Source organism: Saccostrea cucullata, unplaced genomic scaffold (genome assembly GCF_032062105.1).
Source record: "Saccostrea cucullata isolate Sc308-1 unplaced genomic scaffold, CSIRO_AGI_Scuc_v1 ctg6634, whole genome shotgun sequence".
NCBI classification, from domain to species: Eukaryota; Metazoa; Mollusca; class Bivalvia; order Ostreida; family Ostreidae; genus Saccostrea; species Saccostrea cuccullata.
In genome coordinates, this window is record NW_026928904.1 from 15,559 (window position 1) to 36,484 (window position 20,926).

The window sequence follows — 20,926 nt, forward strand, 5'->3', positions numbered from 1 at the left end:
ATTACTGATAATTTTGTGAAGCTAAATGTTAAAGTACAAATTCATTAACTATACATGAGTCAAAGGGAAATTCCGAATTCACGGTCAATTTATATTAAGCCTTGACCTTTACCTGTATTTATAAACATATCTCTCCTTTATGTAAATAACAATAACCAATGTACTAAGGGCCCGGTGTCCAATTTAATAAATCACTGTACTAAGTCATTATGTCCAACAAACAGGCATGAACTAAACCTAGGAGTCAAATTTGTTTTACTCTAAATTGGTACTTAGAATAAAGTAAACGGATTTAAAAAAAATACCTGACGGACACCCACATTGCTTTAAAATTGTTCTCTGCTACGTCAAGGGGAAAATCCAGTATTTTGAGTTCAATAAGCAATCAAGAAAATTCCATTCATAAAACAGAATTGAACATTACAAATTTAATTAAATAAACTTTTTAAAAACTTAACTGAATAAATGTAGTATGGAATTAAATTTAAATCTCTTTAAAACAAAACAATAAGATTTGAAAAAAATATATATATATTTTTGTTTAAAACTGCGAAAGTATATACCATTTAATGTGTTCCTGTATATTGCTATCAATGTTCATCTGTTCGGTTATATTTATAAGGATGATTCAATTAAAGTTCTATAAAATGGCATATTTATTTGTATAAATCTGGAAATAGAAGCAACAACCACTTATTCGGCTGGGATCTACTTTCTCAGGACAGCTGATTTGGTTGAGTAAACAAGCTTCGTCAGACGGGGTAAAACCAGTCTTTTACTCAATGAACAAGTCGATCAACCTGACGTATACATTTGTAGTACATGAAGTTGTTTATTGACTACGGGACCAATGTGTTATGGAGGTAGAAAGAATGGTTTATTCATTAGGTCCCATCTATCCGGTCATTATATCAGAAAATTGAATTGCTACAAAGGATTGTAAATTAGTTTTACAAGACATTTTTCGTTCTCTTGAGTATCGTCTGATATATTCTTGCATGAATCAATAAAACCTCCCGTGGTAACGTTGTACACTTAGTGTAAGACCAAGTAAAATAAGAGGAATAAATTTTAAACCAACGAGGATTTCACTGAAGATTGGGGGGAGAAACCTTTCTTCTCTTTTTAAATTTGGCCAATATTTCGTTTAAAATTTCAGATTCAAATGACTGGCCTGGTCATCTCTGTGACTGGCCATATTTTAATGTTTTTTTTTATTATAAATATTTTACAATATTACAGGATGCAAGTCGCAAAGGTAATTTGTACAAGTCTGCTACCATTGTCGACAATGGAGCGGTAGGAAAGAAATTGAGATTAAACTCATTTCAAATATTGTGTTCTTTAAAAAAAAAAAAGTTATAAAATGTTCTAACCTTATTAAAAATATACCGGGTAACCATGAATGTATTGAAAAAATCAGGTTTGTGTAATATTTATTGAATTTATATCATTTTAGCTTAATTATTATGTTTGTTCAAAATATTTTTGTCATGACATAAAATGTTCATAAAAATGTTGTCATAACATTTCATCTATATACTGTAATCAAATTATATCAATTTTGAAAAGTATTTTTTTCTGACTGGATTTAGGATGCATTTAAAACACAATTACACATGTACTAGTTAAGATTTCTTGAGTTCAAACACTTGATATACTATCTACTATAACACTCGAGAAAAGTTGAAAAATAGAGAGTAAACTGAAAGGACTAATATTATTAAAAATTCTCTACTATTACTTAAAAGGCCATCGACTATTACTTTAATTTCTTGTTATAGGAAGTTTCATTTCAAATCGATATTATGTCATTAAATATCTGCAATTTGATCGCAAAAGTAGCATTTTGCAATAAATATTTTTCATGATTATTTTGAATGAACGATTTTCTTTTTATTAATTAAAATAACTTAAAGGTTAAACTTATGCATATGAATTCTTTCGAAAAATTCTTTGAAGGAGTGTAGAAGAAATAGAGAATACTGGGATTAAAATCATACCGTGCAATCAAAATTGAAGTGTTTATTTTGTGTATTTTGTGGTTTAGCAAATCAGTTGAACTAATACACTGTAGGTGAGATACTCTATTACGTTGTGTGGTGAAATGCTTACAGAGGATTGGTCAGGTCAGCTGCTAAGTGCTAATATGAATATAATCTCTACTTATCAAATTCACGTGACCAAAACATAGTCCAAGAACCTGCAATATATGATTTGACATTTGTTTTATTTCTTAAAATAAACAAAATATATTAACGATGGACACGTTTGCTTGGACACGTTGCATCTCTAATATTAGATATGATCCTTTTTCTGTAGGATTGACATATGCATTCAATGAAGCAAAAACAAAGAACTAAGTTTATGATTAGAGAAACGTATTGACTGTAGAAAAACAATTACTTAGTTTGAGTAAAAAAATACTCCAAATATATTGTACATCTATATTTGTATCATGTAGAGTCTTTTCATGTTAAAAATTAGTGTAGTCTACTTGTGTGCCAAGTTATATTGAAATCAGACCAAAACTGTAGAAGGAGTAGCGTTTTAAAGGAATTTCACAGAAAATTCTATTTTTAGTAACCATGGCAACACCGTTCATCGAAATCAAAAACCGATGCACTATTCTATGTATCTTAGTGTAGTCTACTTGTGTGCCAAGTTATACTGAAATCAAACTAAAATTGTAGGAGGAGTAGCGTTTTGAAAAATTGTTTACAGACGGACAGACAGACAGACGGACGGACGCCGGACGCATTACTATCGCATAAGCTCTTCTGGTCTCTGACCAGTAGAGCTAAAAATTAGGAGGGTAATAGTTTTTTGAAGGGCACTGATGTGTCGAACAACCCTCATGTAGATGTTGTTGCGAATCTTTGAAACCGAATTTGTTCAGTGGTTCCTTAAAACTGAAATTTTTAAAGTCGATATTTTTTCTTAGCCTCTGAGTTATCACTGAACTAGGCGCGTACCGTCACTAAGCATTCATACATATCCTTCACACATTTTTTTTGTAAAGTACATTGTTAATGACCTTTAGGTGATGTACAAATAAAGGAAAGGAGAGATATAGCTATAGACATCAATTTCATTTGAAGAGCTCAGCTAAGTCTTTACTTCAGGTGAGATGTAACGAGAAGAAGAAACTTAATTTTATAACAGAATTATTTGATAAAAACCATAAGATATTAATAAAATACATTTGTAAGTTAATAAATTTCCATTTGCTCGGTACATTTTGTGTATGTCGTGATACACAGTACATGTATATATAAGCTGAAATAGTTATTTGTTTACATGTACCTGTATCAAGACATATGCATGTAATCAAAACCCCATGTAATATTAACTTGTTTAACAGCCTGTTCTAAATTTTTGCATTAGAAACGATAGTAAACATTGTTATAATTATAGATATCTAAATTTGTACTAATAAGATGATCGTCGAATTAAACATGTAATCAGAGGACAATTTATAAAGCAGCCATTTATATTATTTAACAGAGTAATGTTTATTTATTGTAGTCAGGCGACATAGACAACCTATTGTGCATTTTATGATAAAAGCACCAATTTTTGTACAACAAGAGATGTTTGTAAAACCCCTAAATTGGAATTTGTTTAAGTCCAAAAGGGCATAACTCTGTCTAAAATGGTGCGATCCTACCCAAAACATTTCTTGACCTAGATATTCAGCTCATAAATCTGTATACTATATTTCATTTCAATATGTGCAACCCCTGCGAAGAAAATGAATGGAAACTGCAAATAAATGGAATTTTTCTAAGTCGAAGGGGCATAACTCTAACAAAAGGGAAGCGATCGTACCAAAAACAGAACTTGACCTGGATATTTATCTGAAATACCTTATGAAATTTCATTTCAATATGTGCAACCCCTGCGAATAAAATGAACGGAAACTGCAAATAAATGGAATTTTTCTAAGTCCAAGGGGCATAACTCTGTCAAAAATGGTATAGACATTTATTGTCTAAACAAATCTGGATATTGGGCCATCGCAGAATCACGCCATGTCGGATATGACAGCCATTTTACAAAATGGCCGCCAGAATTTTTCGTTTTATTTAAAATTTATCTAAATCTCTCTCAATATGTGATTATCATGGTATACAGAAAACAAAAACAATCTCTGGATCTTTTAAAAGAAAAAGAAAATGCTTTGAATGAAATAAAATGGTTACATGTATAACATTTCTTTAAAAAAAACATACCCACTTTTTTTCTCATTATTTAACATTAAAAGTACATTTACTATCTGCATTTGGTGTGCTTATTCTCTTTGATTTAAATAATTATGTTTATTTGTGAGCATTATATGTCTCTCCGAGAATTTTTCATTCAAACTATGACGTCACCAAGAGCTTCTTGGCTTGTGGTGTGAGGTGTATGTGTGCAAAATTAAACCCATAATTGGCACAATCTGTTCATAAGTGTTGGATCTTTTTTCACGCCAATGCCTTCTTCGACTCACAACTTCTTTTTATTTTGCCTCATCGTGCACTGGGTTGGAACTAGCATTGTAATAATTCCTTAATTCACAACTTTAGAACAAAACCACAACTCAACTTGACTAACTCTATGGTTAATCATAAATGCATGCACTGTTAAGTAATGAAACAGACTAAAGACAACATGTTTATATTTGTAAGACATATATCAAGCGACCACAATAAAAGCTCTGACAAAGAAGTTGTTTGCCCTGACTTTCAGCAAGCTCCTTCACATCCGCGCATGCTAGTGCACTTGAGATCTGAAAGTTCGAACTACACTTTTTTTGACGTACATCCTTTTTTCAATTCACAGTTGCATCTTATTAGTTCAAAAAGACTTTTGAGGCTTCCGGCAGTGTTGTTCATTGGGGCTCATACAGACCATCTGTCAAATTCCACCCACTTGATAGGGGAGGGCAATAATAGATTTGGTTGCAGTACCTATCCCAACCATATCCTTACATACTACCCCAACCATATCCTGACTGGTATGTTGCTTGCTTACGTGCTCTTCTGGGGCAGCTCTAGTTGGCGGACTTTGTTTCACATCTGGTTTTCTTGCAAAGATCTTTTGTCGAGCTTGGTTTATGTCGTAACATGTACTGGTTCTGTCAAAGAGAAGGATGATAAATCTTTCAATGGTTTGCATAACTTCGCTTGGTATGTAAGTTGGTACACAAACTATTTTACCAAGGGCGTCAGTGAGCTCATGTAGGGCCTTCCAAGTATTCCATGCAGTATTTTTGCCATGTCCAACAAATCTGGACACAGTGTCACATTGGAAGTGCAAAAGCTTTTCTGGGTCCAAGGCCACGTGCAATTACATGGGCTGCCAAGTGACGGAATTTTTTTTCCAGTTCCAAAGGCTAACCATACATAGTTTCGCCTCTGCGTTCAAAGTTTGCACCACGGACACTGCCAGGACCACCACATCAGTGTCAACAGTGCGGATCAGTATTCTGTTATTTGGGGCTTTGAAAAAGCATATTCACCATCGGTGATAACTATTTGGTTGACACTTTCATCAAATTCCTAATGAGAGTTCTTGACAGGAATCTGTAATGTTCTGTCTTGTTGCTGTCTACCCGGGGAAAATCTTGCCAATATCTTTCTTGGTACTGCTGACTCGGCAGTCACACGTCTTCTTACACCCTTGCCTCGCTTGTGAGGAAATATATGGAATGAAGTTCTGATGAGCATAATCTTCAAAGGTCTTAGCAGTACCTGGCCTAAGCATCTGAACAACAACTGAACCATCCAGAATTACACAGCTTGTCAATGGAGGCTCAGACTGTTCCTAGCACTACTGGACGAAAAATGTGCTGAGAATCCCAAATTTTACTGATAATGTTTGATAATTACTGATACTGTGCTGTTCTTGCTGATAAATACTGATATTTACTGTTATTATTACTGTTGTTGCTGATAATTTTAGTTGTTGCTGATAAATACTGATAATTACTGTCGTCTTTTACTGTGGAGTCTGATAAATACTGATAATTACTGTTGAGGTACTGTCGCTGCTGAGAATTACTGATAATTACTGTTGAGGTACAGTGTACTGTCGATGCTGAGATTTACTGATAATTGCTGTGGTCATTGTTTTTAACCTGGGAATGGATTAAAATAGACTGAGAAATGATTATTTGTTTTTAAAAAAAGTATGTAAACAAATTGAAATTCATTACAGTACATGTACGATGAAATGCCTCTAAATTAAAAAAATCATGTTTTATTAATTTGTTTTCAGTTTTCAGCTATTAATTTTATTATAATCATTTTTGGATTAATTAATGCTAACATAAGCTTTCATAAATGTTTATGTTTTTTTTTTTAAATGTAGATGACATTACCTGAGGAAAATTATTCTGTTGTATTTGCAGTGGTTTTTCTTCCCAAGTAGTTTTTTTTTTTTAAAGTTTAATTTTTATTCATAAAGGTTTAAAAAAAAATCTCATCTCATATTTTTTCTAACATGTATTTGTACTGTCATCAAAAGCTTTTTGTGGGTATCTTTAATACTTCAACACAGTCAATGATTGTAAATATCAATTTATTTTACCGTGTGGAGAACTGAAAATGCATGAGCACATTAAGTTGAAAACACACACACCCCTTTCCATTTACTTTTAAATTAAGCTCTCATTTTAACAAGACAGTATTAAATATTTGTCATAAAATCTAGTCTTGAAGCGTACACTTTGTTATTTTATAGAAGAATGTGACAGGATTAAATAATTAAATTGAAGCATCTTTAATTATTGCAGCCCGGAGGACCGGGCTGCTCTATACATATAAGTTTAAGTGTTGGTGTATGGTGATTGGGGCGGGAGTAGTTATTCAGAATTAAATTTTTTGTAAACATTGAAAAAAGATTGTTAATCAGATTGTTCTTTCCCTTATAAATTAGGAGATACATAATATATTTAATTTCATAAAGTGAATCTGTAAAAATTTATATGTTTTTCATATTTATATATATAAAGTTGCTTATCATTTACTATGGAAAAAATGTCAGGTCCCCTTTTTTAGAACATCGAATTTTACTTCTCGCATAAAAACGTAGTCTGCACAGTTCGTGTTTTATCTTCGAAAATTGAAAATTAAAAGTACATTTTTGAATATAGTTGATGCATGTGTCCAACTTCAATTTATATTTTATGCAGCCAACATTTACTTGAGGAATTGATCAAGTTTAAAAATGGTACCGTTTTTGTTTGATTTTTTATCCGACTATGAGTTTTCAAAATATTCGCCACTATTGTCTCCATCAATTAGACGCATGAATTTTCACACATATCTAAGCGGTTTGATGATCAAGACTTATTTCCATTGTTTACTTTATATATTTCCCGGGCGACAATTGATGGTTACATCAATGTTTTCTTGTTTTTTTTATATATTATGTAGACAGCGCGCTCTAGTTCTCCGATGTCCTCCCTGCGAATTTTATATCATTGTGTCGCTTTCTAGCATTCTCTCTCTCTTTTAAATTATTTGTGAAGGCTTAAGTATTGTACACTACATGACATAAATCTCTTTCAGTGTGATTTTCAGTCGATGAAATAGGTTTTTCTTTAGGCTAATTCTTTTTTCATTGTACATACAGTTTTAAGTCTATTGGCATATTGCTTCTAATATTATGCGCCACTCCTTAAACATGTTATATGCGGTCAGTCAGTTAAAAAACAAAATAAAATAAATCAAAACTTGAATTAACTTTTTCTCGATGAATGCAATTTTGCTTGTTGTTCTGGAACATACATGTCAACCACGTGTAAAAGTTCTACTTTCGTTTTTAGAATCGGGTCAATTATTAGTACATTCTGCCATAGGAATATCGCTACGGCTTGCGTTTTTGTGAAATTAGAATTTTGTGCAGAGATTATCATTTTTTTTTAAATTCCATTTTTGTTCGAGACATTTGTATAAACGAATAGTACAGACTGGGTGCTTATTTATATGATTTTACTTGATTGTAGCACAAAAAGGAAGGGGGGGGGGGGGTAAATACTGTTTACATTTAAGTGATAGCCGATAGGACAATGTCTGTTCTTTAGTTGTGTGTTTTATAAGTCATGCAAGTTATGATATCATACTTATCGAATTTTTTAAATGCATGAATAAAAATATTTTAGAGAATCAATTGCAATGAACAATACAAAATTTAGAACTGAAGTAATTAACATTTATTCATGAGTGCGATAAATAACTGTCATGTTTCTGACATTCAAAATCCATACATTTCAGGGTTTTTTTTTTCTCGGATTAAGCGAAGTGGAGTTTCCCTGCATCTGAATTGTGAACAATTAATGCTAATATTATTTCAAAAAAGTGCTTTCACTAAACCATCTTTCTCTTATATATTTATATGATATTTTGCACACTTTTTTTTAAATTAAAAAATGAAGTCAATTTCTCGTCTACGTATTAACCGGTCCCAAACCATCGTTAACAGAAATTCAGAATTGAAAATACATGTGACCACCTCCCCGGGATATTCTTTTATCTGATAAATGAAATATATTCCCCGGCCTAAATTCCTTTACTTCGCATTCATACACATGTAGTAACCTGTAATTTTTTTTTGTTTAGTTTCTTATTCACGCATGCCTTTTAGACCTACTGTAACAGTTATGTATAAAATCACCTACATTTTATATGTTTTTGTGGTCTCTGTATACTATTGTAAAATAGTAAAAAGATTCAAATAAATGATTGACTGATTGAAGAAATATGCGTAAAACTAAAAAAATGAAATTAAATACTGAAGAAAGATAGATCTTTGAGAATTAATAATAATCAAAATAAATCTGTACAACGTACAAGATGTACATGTATATATCATCTATTTTTATTTTAGTATCACAGTGTTCTATTCTAAATATTTTTTCTATCAATTTTATTTGTCATCAAATTCAATATTACGGAATTTTTTTTTCGTGCGTCTGTAAACTTTGATTGTTCCAAAGTAGCGAGTACATGTACAGTGTAGGTAGTTTATATATTGATAACACCGGTAACCGCAGACGAAGAACAATAGGTAATTAGTACCCATTGTTACGCTGACCACTATAATTTGCATGGAATATACAAGTTGTACACCGATCTACCCCGGGGCTGAAGATATGTACACAATACAGCCAAATCACAGGTCGATCACCGATTTCTGATCAATTGAAATCAATTTAAAGATGTTTTCCTTAAAACTTTTTACCATGCAAAATTAAAATCGATCAATTTGATCATATACTTATAGTAACATATAAAATTAAGTCTCATTTCAGTTCTTATTTCCCATTCCATAAAATCAAATAAAAAAAAATTAATGAGATTTCAAAAATGATTTAAATTGATAAAAAATGTATTTTGTATTGAAATTTTAAGAGAAAAACTAAACACATGTACCTTTGCTCTAGGGATTCTTAACCTCTAATCTTTAATCAGCTCGCCCCATTTGCCAGTTGCACATGCATACAGTGTGTACTTGTATATACAATGTATGCACATGTGGAGGAGTTTAATTTTTGGACGATCTACAAACGTCTATAACATTAAAATAAATGAATAGATAAATAAATAATTAATTAAAATTAGTGCTCACAGATTGAACATATTCAACCCTGTTTTCATCTCTTAGTTACTTTTTAAAAGGGATAAAATTTCTAATTTTCGAGCAAATTTTCAAATATTTCCCGAAATGAGACCAGAAAACAACATTTGACAAGATTTTTTCGAGAAAAAAAGGCCTTCAAAAAGAAAATGTTGTCCAAACCTGACCAGTTGACCTAGTGGAAAAGGTACGAATCCAACTTTTCTAACCTGAAGGAAACATTTTTATCCTGATTTTTTTTCCATCCATTAAGAACTTTTTTCTTATTATTGATAAAAAAGATCACCGATCTCTTTACATAAATTTCTTGGAGTCGGGAAAGGCTGTGGTGAATCCTTTTTAAGATAGCATAATTTTCTTTTTATTTACAGTTTATTATCAATAAGATCTTATGCAAAAGTAAAATTCCATTTTTTTTAAATTATTAATTCTATTTTTATATATTCATTCTATTAATAATTCATTTGATTATTGTCAAAATTTTCACAAACTTAATGTAGAAATTGAGATCAGCATACATACATGTAAACCAATTACTAGGTTAAAAACAATGACCACAGTAATTATCAGTAAATCTCAGCATCGACAGCACATCAACAGTAATTATCAGTAATTCTCAGCAGCGACAGTACCTCAACAGTATTTATCAGTATTTATCAGACTCAACAGTAAAAGACGACAGTAATTATCAGTATTTATCAGCAACAACTAAAATTATCAGCAACAACAGTAATAATAACAGTAAATTTCAGTATTTATCAGCAAGAACAGCACAGTATCAGTAATTATCAAACATTATCAGTAAAATTTGGGATTCTCAGCACTTTTTTGTCCAGTAGTGTAGTCATATTCTTCCAAGCACTGAAGAAGGTCACTCTTAGTTCCAAGGTGGATGTTACATCCATCAGAGAGTGAAGGCGGGCATGGTTGATACTCATGTCGAAAGAATTCTCTAAGATTACCTTGTCTGTTTTGACAACCAATGTAAAGTCTAGAAAAGAGAGCAACATCACATTTGAGTAAAGTTACATCCTCTTTCTTTTTACTGGATTTTAAACTGCCTGTGTTTTTGAATAAGCTCAGCTTATTACGATGAATAATATCATTGATCTGTCTTGACCTGTTAATGAGACGTTCTTTGCAAAACTCTGTAAATTTATCAATTCAAACTCTCTTTATACTTTCTACTGCGCTGACTGCAGATTGGTTTGCAAGTTCCTTTGTATCTAGAACTAGAAGATCTTTACTTAATTCTTCAAAAAGATTTCCAAGGTCATTGATCACAAAGACAAGAGAGCGAAAATCTTTAGCAAATGAAGCCTGAATACTAGGTGTTTGTTCATGATGACGGGTATCTTCTGACCCTCTCCTGTTAGGTTGTTCGTCTTGAAACTCCTGTATCAATCTCGCAATCTCTGGCCCAGATATCATCCATCGAAGAAGGGCTGGAGGGTTATTAGTAAGACCTTTTGCTCCTCCGTCGTCCTTGATATACGCATTGTTTTGTTCATGTGCCTGGTCGATGGGAATAGCAGAGAAAACGCGTTTGGTTTTTTGCACTGTGAAATTTCCATCATTAAATTCCTGATTTAATTCAGGGTGTTTTGTAGAGAGTTCCACCATGTCCCTGAGATGAACAGGAATCCATCTTGCATAATTGGTGTGATCTAAGGCATGGAACCAAGTTGCTAGCTCTGTAAGAGCTTCCAGATACATCGGCAATGATCGAAGTCGCAGAGATCGAACAAAAGTCAATACACACAGCTCAAGTTCCATAACAATTGACCAGTACTGAAAATGAGGGCAGGATTGAGCTCTATGTTTGCACCAGTCTTTAAATTCTAGGATTTCATTTCCCTCCTCTGAACAAGTTAAACGATAAGTCATACATGTAGGCTTGCTGCTGAAGTATATACAAGGCAGAGACGGTGACCTCGTGAGCTCTCCTTGTACGAGAAACATGGGATGCATGTGGGAATGAGTCGGCTATTCCAGGTGTCGCAATATCCGCCTGTATCAGAGATTGTACCCACCCACTGCCTTGCAACCAATCGCCCAGAATTTTCAGCGCAGCCATCTCGACATGAAGGCCACCAAACATTATAACAATCCTATGTTCTCTATATTTCTCTGGCCATTTCCACTGGATTTCTTTTGCCATGGCATAAAGTGGCTGATCAAAAGCAATTACGGGCGTTTGTCCTGGATTCAGATATTCCACCGCACTCCAAATTACATCCATTGAATGCCTGACCATTGCTACTGTATCGGCACTTTCGGAAAATAGAGGAAGCAAGGCACTGGTACATGTGGGAAGATCTGTTTGAGGCTGTTGACTAGAATGGTATGCCGCCCATGTTGTATTACCAAATGTCTCTGATTTGCATGGATCATTTTTCAGAACCTTTCGAACATGATCAAGCCACAAACACTCTTCATTCACATACTGCATGAGGCCATCCCTGTTAAAGGTTGTTACACTAGTAGAAGGAACAGGTTGATTTTTAATGCTGCTTGTGACTGGAAAAACATCAGTGTGAAAGTGTGGCAGATGATTCAGTGATTTGGAATATGAATCTGCAGATTCCTTATCAATGACAATACTTCTATCTAATCCTTCACCATCAAAATGGGGATGCTGGATAAGCGAAATACCTGTTCCGTGGAATGACTCTCTTGATGTTGTTGAACTCGGATTGTGATCAATGTTATCAACAGCAGCTGATGTAAACACCCTTCCTCGCAACTTAGGAGGACATACAACTTGTTCTCTTTGATAAAGATTGCATATACTGTTTGCAATTTGAGCTGAAAGTCTGAGAACACAATTATATGAGATGCTCATTCCCAAGTGAGACAGTCTGTCTATAAGTTCTTTATTTCGAGTCTGAGAGTGCAGCATCAAACCAGTATAAACAAGAACTGGCGTCTCATTAACAGTGCTGTTTCTAACGCTTAAGGGTTTTAAAATTTATCGTTTTTGTTTGACGCTGTTAAACTTTAACAGCTGGGCTATAGAAAGCGTAGCAGGCGTTTGCTCTTTAATCTGATCACTGATGCTCGGACCCTCAAGTTTCATATTGACAAGAGCCAGTAAAGTGGGTGGCACAGAGTCTTGTTGACATCCTGATTGGATCCCAGTAAAAGGTTTACTGTCCTCAAGTATATTCCGCCGAACAATTTGTGCTGCTCTTGCAAGGTGGACTGCATCCCTGTCTTTGTCAAAAGCGCATGCTTTAGCCAGGGCATTACTGATGTCATCTTCAAATGCCAACAAAATATCTCTACCTTTCTTCTTGCCCGCATATCCGGAAAATGAGCTAAAAGGCGATCCTTGAGTCGAGTCGTATGAACCCTGATATCAAGAATGATGCCAAGTTGTTCCATTCTGGACATGTATAGTTGTGCAATATCAGCAAGCTTAAAAACTGGTGCAGTTTCTTCATCTAGTACAGCTTCTTCAATGTACATCACTAACTCAGCAAAAACAATACCTTCCATTATCTCCCTTTTGTCAGCACCCCTGCACACTTTATTTTTTGCCGTTCTCACTCGGTTGTAGAGGCCTACTAAGCATTTTGTATGGTATTTTTCCTCCAGGGCCACCAGGTCCCCATGGCTAAGTTTTGCTAATAGCTCTGTGTCTTCAAGATAAACAGCACTGTCTCTTACCCGCTTGTATATCTCTAGCGTTGTTACTTCATGCAGATCACCTGTGCTATCAGATTTTTCACAGAAGAAGCATTTTGCCTTTTCAATCCTGTAGGCGGAACTTTGAGACCATAGGCGCTCCCCATGTAATTCTGTAAATGACGTATGATAAGTATATATAGGTCTACCCCTCTATACTATAAAATATCCAAGGCCTGCAACTGGGCGCCATTGTGGATTTCGCCTGGGACCTCTGACTGACTTACTTTAAGGGTTTCTGGGGTATACTGGGCTGGTTATCAGCATCGGGTACTGTAATTTATTGAAATAAAATATTTGCAAACTTTTATCCAGCACCATTCCGTTGCTTTCTCTTGTTTTCAAACATTTCTCTATTACACCGTCACACTTAGCTGATCTCGGCCGGAAGAAGTCGATTTCGTCGATTTTCAACAACTCGTACGAAAATAACTTTCGGAAGTTTGACAATATTTAGTGGGGAAAGTACATAGGCGCTTGGTTTCAGGATGGTGTATGTTGTGTATTATATGTTTTTTGGTTTGTCTGAATACCCTCATTAAATAAAAATGAAATTTCGCTGAAATTAGCACGTTTTAAAAATGTCATATGTACAGTATATATACTCTCACAGGCACGTACATGTAGCATCGTTTTTGAAAGTGAGGGGGGGGGGGGCTGCTAGAGAGAAACATTTTTTTTCACTTACCTGTAAAAGTTGACGAGTCGAAAAAAAAAAAAACCGCTCAAACACGAAAATCCACGAAAATCCTATTTAAGTGTGTGTGTGTGTGTGTGGGGGGGGGGGGGGGGGGGGGAGGGGGGGGGCTGTAGTGGCCAATTTTTTTCAAAGCCAACTTCCTTTCACTTTCATTTTTTTCCCATAAAATAGTACATTTTCCTTCATATCGCAATACTATGGTAATAAGTGTGTGTGTGTGTGTGTGGGGGGGGGGGGGCAACCTACCTTTCAATGCACATTTTCAATAGTAAAGGTAATGTTGGGAAAAAAGTAGGGGCTGTGAAACCCCCCTCCCCCCCTTGTTGCTACTTGCACTGTCTAGCTCATACGGACTTGTGTAGAGAAAATAAATCAGTTAGAAATTTCTGTGAACCTCTTTCAAAATGCTACTCCTCCTACAGTATTTTTTTATTTTCTCAAAGAGTATCACAGGGGCTTGTGTACAGAAACAAAAAAATGTACCCAGTTTTCGTATGATTTCAGAGAGAAAAAAAAAACTCCGAGGAATATGACATTTTTTAAAATATGCTAATTTCTGTGAAATTCTTTCAAAATTTTATTTAAGTTTTGGGTGATTCAGTATAACTTGGCACACAAGTAGAATACACTAAGATACATAATTCATAACATGAACGGTGTTGCCGTGGTTACTAAAAATAAAATATCTGTAAAGTTTCAAAATGCTACTCCTCCTACAGTTTTGGTCTGATTTCAATACATGTATTACTTGGCACACAAGTAGACTACACTAAGAACATAAAGAGACTTTATCAACGATCATTATTCTATTTATTGCTGTTGTAAAATTTCAAATCCCAGCTGCTTAAGTACTTTTCTTTTCCTTTGCTATAAGTTCAAACCAGTAGAGCTTCAGTCTTAAATCAGACAAACCAAAAAACATATAATACACAACATACACCATCCTGAAACCAAGCGCCTATGTATTTTCCCACTAAATATTGTCAAACTTCCGAGTTGTTGAAAATCGACGAAATCGACTTCTTCCGGCCGAGATCAGCTAAGTGTGACGGTGTAATAGAGAAATGTTTGAAAACAAGAGAAAGCAACGGAATGGTGCTGGATAAAAGTTTGCAAATATTTTATTTCAATAAATTACAGTACCCGATGCTGATAACCAGCCCAGTATACCCCAGAAACCCTTAAAGTAAGTCAATGCGCCAGAGGTCCCAGGCGAAATCCACAATGGCGCCCAGTTGCAGGCCTTGGATATTTTATAGTATAGAGGGGTAGACCTATATATACTTATCATACGTCATTTACAGAATTACATGGGGAGCGCCTATGGTAATTCAAAATGAATTGTCCGTCGTATCCTTTGAAGTTATGGGCGATGACGATGGCCCCGTCGTGTACTAAAGTGGAATTCTTAGTACCTGTAGTGGGTTGAAATAACCAGTCCATGAACTTCTTTAGGTGTCTGGGCCTTGAAATAGGTGCTGACGGGGTCCCATGTGTTGACAACTAGGACAAGGTTGGTCTATGGAGACGAGCATCGCAATGTTGACAGACGCGATGTGCCACACACAGATTAGGAACGTGAATGCCCGATTCTTGAGTGCATTCGAAATCGAAATAAATGGTAAACTCTAAGGTGTTTTCTCCCTTCTTCTTCTTCTTCTTGGGTTTCTGTCGAACGTAGCACCGATGATCGGCATCGACGATTTTCTTACAGATCTTACAGTGTTTCTGATCTCCGCATTTGTGATGAGGAAATAAATTCTTAGGCATCCAGGACTGACATTTCTCGCATAACCCCATTAAATTGCACACAGTAGTGGTGGTTTTCTTACTATGGGGTTTTAAATGATCTTCGTAGCAGGTCCTGTTCTTAAACATTCCATGGCATTCCGGACATTTAATCTTGATCCCTTCATCGGGACATTGAGGGTGTGGTCCTAAACAATAGGTACAGCGATGAGGACATTTGGACCGATGGTCTGTGACCTTCCTGTACCCCACGTCACAATGATCACAGTAATATTTCCCCCGTCACTCCCGGCATGGATATGATGGCATCGCAATGACGGTTGTCTAAAAAAATGTTCAAACAAGTTCCATCCCCCCAGCCTTTGAAGATGCGCTCTAAACAGAGTTTTGGAAGTAGATTTGAACTGAAATATTTTCAGACGATACTGAGGAGCTAATACCTGCTGTAATTTTATCCACTCTGCATTTCCACAAGCTTGAGTGATATCACATCCCCCTGTTCCATGAGGGCTATGGCTTCTCGTTTCTGGTCTAAGTATTGATCTCCTGACCTCATGCGTTTCCATCTTTTTTCCCTTTCCCGGGGTCTGGATGTTCCGGTTTCTGACTGTGTAATCGAGTGACGACATGGCTCTAGCCAAACAAAATTTATCATGGGGATTGTCATCCGAACGATGGATTGTTTATTTTTCTTGAAAGTTTCTTTATCCAGTTTAAATGTTTGTTTCTTTTTCCACCACTCCCCTGGGGATTCTCGATGTGTAACAGATCGAATTCCGTGGAGCCGTCGCCGATTTTGAACTCCTTTTTGGATTGTTGCACATTTTGTATTTCTTTTAAAATCACGTCTTCGTCTAATTTTTTACATTGCATAAACCCATAAGAAATGTCTGAATCCAAAGATGGGTGACTTATGTTCAGCTGAAGGTAATCGTTAGGATCACACTGCATTTTAGATTTGAAGTCCTGTAACATGTTTTTGAATAATCGTTGAAGGAAAGCTGTGCTTTCTTCTTCTTCTGGAAATTCATCGAAATGAACGACATATCATTTTCATGCGCTTTAAAAGACCATTTTTCAGCTAGTCTCATGTGATAATACTCCGAAATGGGTTTAGGTGGAAATCTATTTCTCTCTCGGTACTTTTTCGTTTCAATATCTCGAGCCTGTACCTGTTTTTCTCTAGTAGAATCCATGTCTATCAGCTGATGGCTGTGAGGGTAAAATGAACCCGAAAGTCGGAGAAAACCGTATTTATATACAGTGGATGACGTCATAATGCACAGGTAAGTTTTTGCACACGGCCCTAAAACAAAAACTTGGCTCGCTGCCAGGTATTTACCTGTGTAGTCAGCATATTTTTTTTTTTTCACACGGCTCTAAAAAAACTTGGCTCGCTGCCAAGTTTTTCCTGTGATCAGCATATTTTTTGCACACGTCACTTTGAGGATGCAAACAGGTATATAAAGCCTAGGTAAAAAAAAGGTGCACACGGCCCCCACACCAGGTATATAAAACGGAGCTGGGAGTACCCTGCGCTCATTATTTAGCAATCATGCCTTTCATGTGGAGATGGGAGTATTGGTATGATGTAGAAAATCAGGTTTGTCATTACTGTGATCAGAGCACCAGGAATCATAAAGAATTCACAGTGTATAACCCCTGCCCCGGAAATTTTAAAGTCAATTTAAAAGTCTATAGGTTTTGCCAGCATTGTGAAATGCCATTTCCACACTGGTTTGAGGATGATGGGCCTAGTATGAAGACTTGCGGGTGTAGCTGGTGTCTGAAATATTTCATCTGGAAGAAGGGAATTGAGAACATACCGCCTCCCCGATGGATGAAAATGACTAGGAACACACCCTTGAAAGAATGTATGATGTGCTACGAGGAAAAAATCAAGGGAAATGGAAATGCGGACAATGCAGGCAATATCCGTGTTGTGAAAAGTGTGTGAAGAAACTTTTTGAGACTTCCTCCAGAAATGTCCCTTTTGCCGATACAGTGGAAATTAAAATCATTTTTTGTATTTTTCATTGTGAATAAAAATTGAATAAAAATCAAAATCTGTGTTCTTGTTTTCACTAAAACCAGTTCAAACCGGTTATAGGACTGTCTAGACTCTGAAGCGTGACGTCATAATCACATTCTTGAAATGTTTTTGCACACGGCGCATTTACCTGTGCAGTCAGCATAAACAAAACGTAGTACCTACGTATAGTGTAAACACACCCTGTATTTAGGGATAGGTTAGGGGATAGGGTTAGTTAGGGCTAGGGGGTTAGGGTTAGTTAGGGGTTAGGGTTAGTTAGGGTTAGGGGGTTAGGGTTAGTTAGGGGGCTAGGGTTAGTTAGGGTTAGGGGGTTAGGGTTAGTTAGGGTTAGGGTTAGGGGTTAGGGGTTTGTTAGGGCTAGTTAGGGATAGGGGGTTAGGGTTAGCACTGCACTCAGTTTACCCGGGCATCCAGTCAGCTTCCGGCTTGGACATTTCTGGCTAGCCCACTTCCGCTGGGCCCACTTCCGCTAACCAGTTTCCCGGGCCCAAATTTCCCGGGTTTTGACGTCACTTCCGGGCTAGCAAGGCTCCTTATACTACTTCCCTGTCCAGAGACCGTCAAAATGACCGAAGTCAGTCGCCGAATCAGGGCCATTATCGGGCCAGATCAATTGTGATCTGAAGATCTTTGCGTCGCACGCAGGGGGCGCACTGAGTCAAGGGACCGATTTTGCGTCGTGCACGAAGACAGACCTGATCCGAGGGGCCTTTGCGGCTGGGGTTTCCCCCATGAAATTCGATAAGTTATGACAAAAACACCCCATGAAGGTGAGGCCCCGGGACCCTTCCATCGTGCCAGCGGGGACCGTTTCCCAGTCGCCGGATGGGGCTCAAAAACATATTCTCCAGCACCGGGGGCAGCCCGGAGGATAAGTCGCGAGCAGGATCCTCGAGGGATCCGTCATCAAGTAGGGGACGTTCTCGTGCGCCGAGGCCTATTATATGTTTCGAATGCCAAGAGCCAGCGCACATGCGTCGCGACTGTCCGATCCGCCACGTAGGCGTAGATGGGGACTCCTAAGCATTGTCTCAAGTCGACGAGTAACAAAACTTAAGACAAACATATGCGTCAACCATGAGACCAAAGTCAAGTTCTCTGAACCGAATGTGAACGCGACCTATGTTATATTCCGTCTGTTAGGCCCGGTAGTCAGGTCATCGGTTCAAGGGCGTGGCGTACCCCGAAAAGATCGGAGGCCGCAATGAGAGCAACAATCGACACAGCAGCCGACATAACGATAATATCGAGTGAAGTTTACAAATCCTTGAGGCCGCAGCCCGAAGTTGTAGGTGACACTTATGTTAGGCTAGCTGGCGAGGGGGCGGGTTGACCGTCCAGTACCTCGGAAAGCTCCTTAATTCTGATATGCCAGAGTTTATGCTGGAACCAGCTAGCATATTTCCGCCCGGTATAGTAGCTTCGCGGACATACTATGCCTCAGGAAATAAAGCCAAGCTTTGCATCGTTAATTTAACCGACAGAAGTATTTTTAAAACTGGTACCAAGGTAGGGGAAGCCTTCCCTGCTTTGTCAGTTAAAGGTACCGATCGCACAGTGCGTCGTGTGTAGCTGAGGGAGGAAACGTTGGGGGTTGCCCCTTCCTAGAACCGTTAGGCAAGACCGCGCCTGTGGAAGTCAGGTCTCAAGCTGCGGAGCTCGTTAAAGAATTTGCCGACGTCTTTGGGTAGATGACCTTGATCTCGGGGGCTTCTCCGAGATCGAGCACCGAATCGACACCCGGGAATGCGTCTCCGTCACACAGCGGATGCGGGGTGGAAGGTGGGGGACAGGTATAAACACCCCGTAAAACATTTTGAGTTTTCCTGTTTTTCCGCTCATATCTGAAAAGTTGCAACTAAAGAAAACAGTTGAACACTTTGTTAAATTCCTTTGCAAGAATTTTTTTTTATGTTCATATTTTAATTTCTAATTGCATTGATAATATCATGCCACTGATGGATTTAAAAGGGGCCCAAAGAACCCCAAACCCCCCCCCCCCCACCCCAAGCAATTTTTGGTGACCAAAATATACAGGAAATTTATTAAATCAATTTTTGTTTTGCGAGGCCAGAGGCCACCTTTCCGCCCCCGAATGCCCCCCCCCCCTTTTTTCAAGATTCCTGGACATGCATGATCTGAATGTAAAAACGGGTCCATGTTTTTTTCTTTACAGATACATGTACTATTAGTATTATGTACATACTAGTAGTTAGTATTTTTTTTTCTTCCGCCTATTTCATATGAATGAGCTTTCTTTAAAAAAATTAATTTAAACAAAACCTTCAGATGGATACTCTGGATTTGAGTCTAGCTAGTACATATCTCACAGACTAGCTATCTTTATTATGTACATGTGCCAGTTCTTAGGGGTGCATCAGATTCATAAATACATCGTATTTTACGATAATTTTTCATTAGAGGCGCCTTTTATATCATGAATATTGCTTTTTCTGTGTGATTTATTTCAAATCTAGGTTATTTGCTGGACATTAATCTTCCGTTTTCCGTTCCGTTTTCCGTTCCGCATTTTAGCAACACCCCGTATAAATCGAGGTCCCGTGTCGCAGTAGGTGCTGGCACGAAAAAGACCCCTACCTGCTCAATGGTCCTAAGTGCCAAGTATAGGACAAAATTTGCAGCTCTCCACCAGTAAGTGGTGCCAGGTTGCGTCTCCATATGAGTGAAAAATTCTCGAAAGGTGAAGGAATACACATGTGAAATAGCTCTTCTAAATCAAAAATTATGGGCAATGTTCAAGATTTAGCGGACAAGCGCCTTTTATATCATGAATATTGCTTTTTCTGTGTGATTTATTTCAAATCTAGGTTATTTGCTGGACATTGTTTTCCCTTCCGTTCCGCATTTTAGCAACACCCCGTTTAAACCGAGGTCCCGTTTCGCAGTAGGTGCTGGCACGAAAAAGACCCAAAACCCGCTCAATGGTCCTAAGTGCCAAGTATAGGACAAAATTTGCAGCTCTCCACCGGTAAGTGGTGCCAGGTTGCGTCTCCATATGAGTAAAAATTTTCGAAAGGTGAAGGAATACACATGTGAAATAGCTCTTCTAAATCAAAAGTTGTGGGCAATGTTCAAGTTTTAGCGGA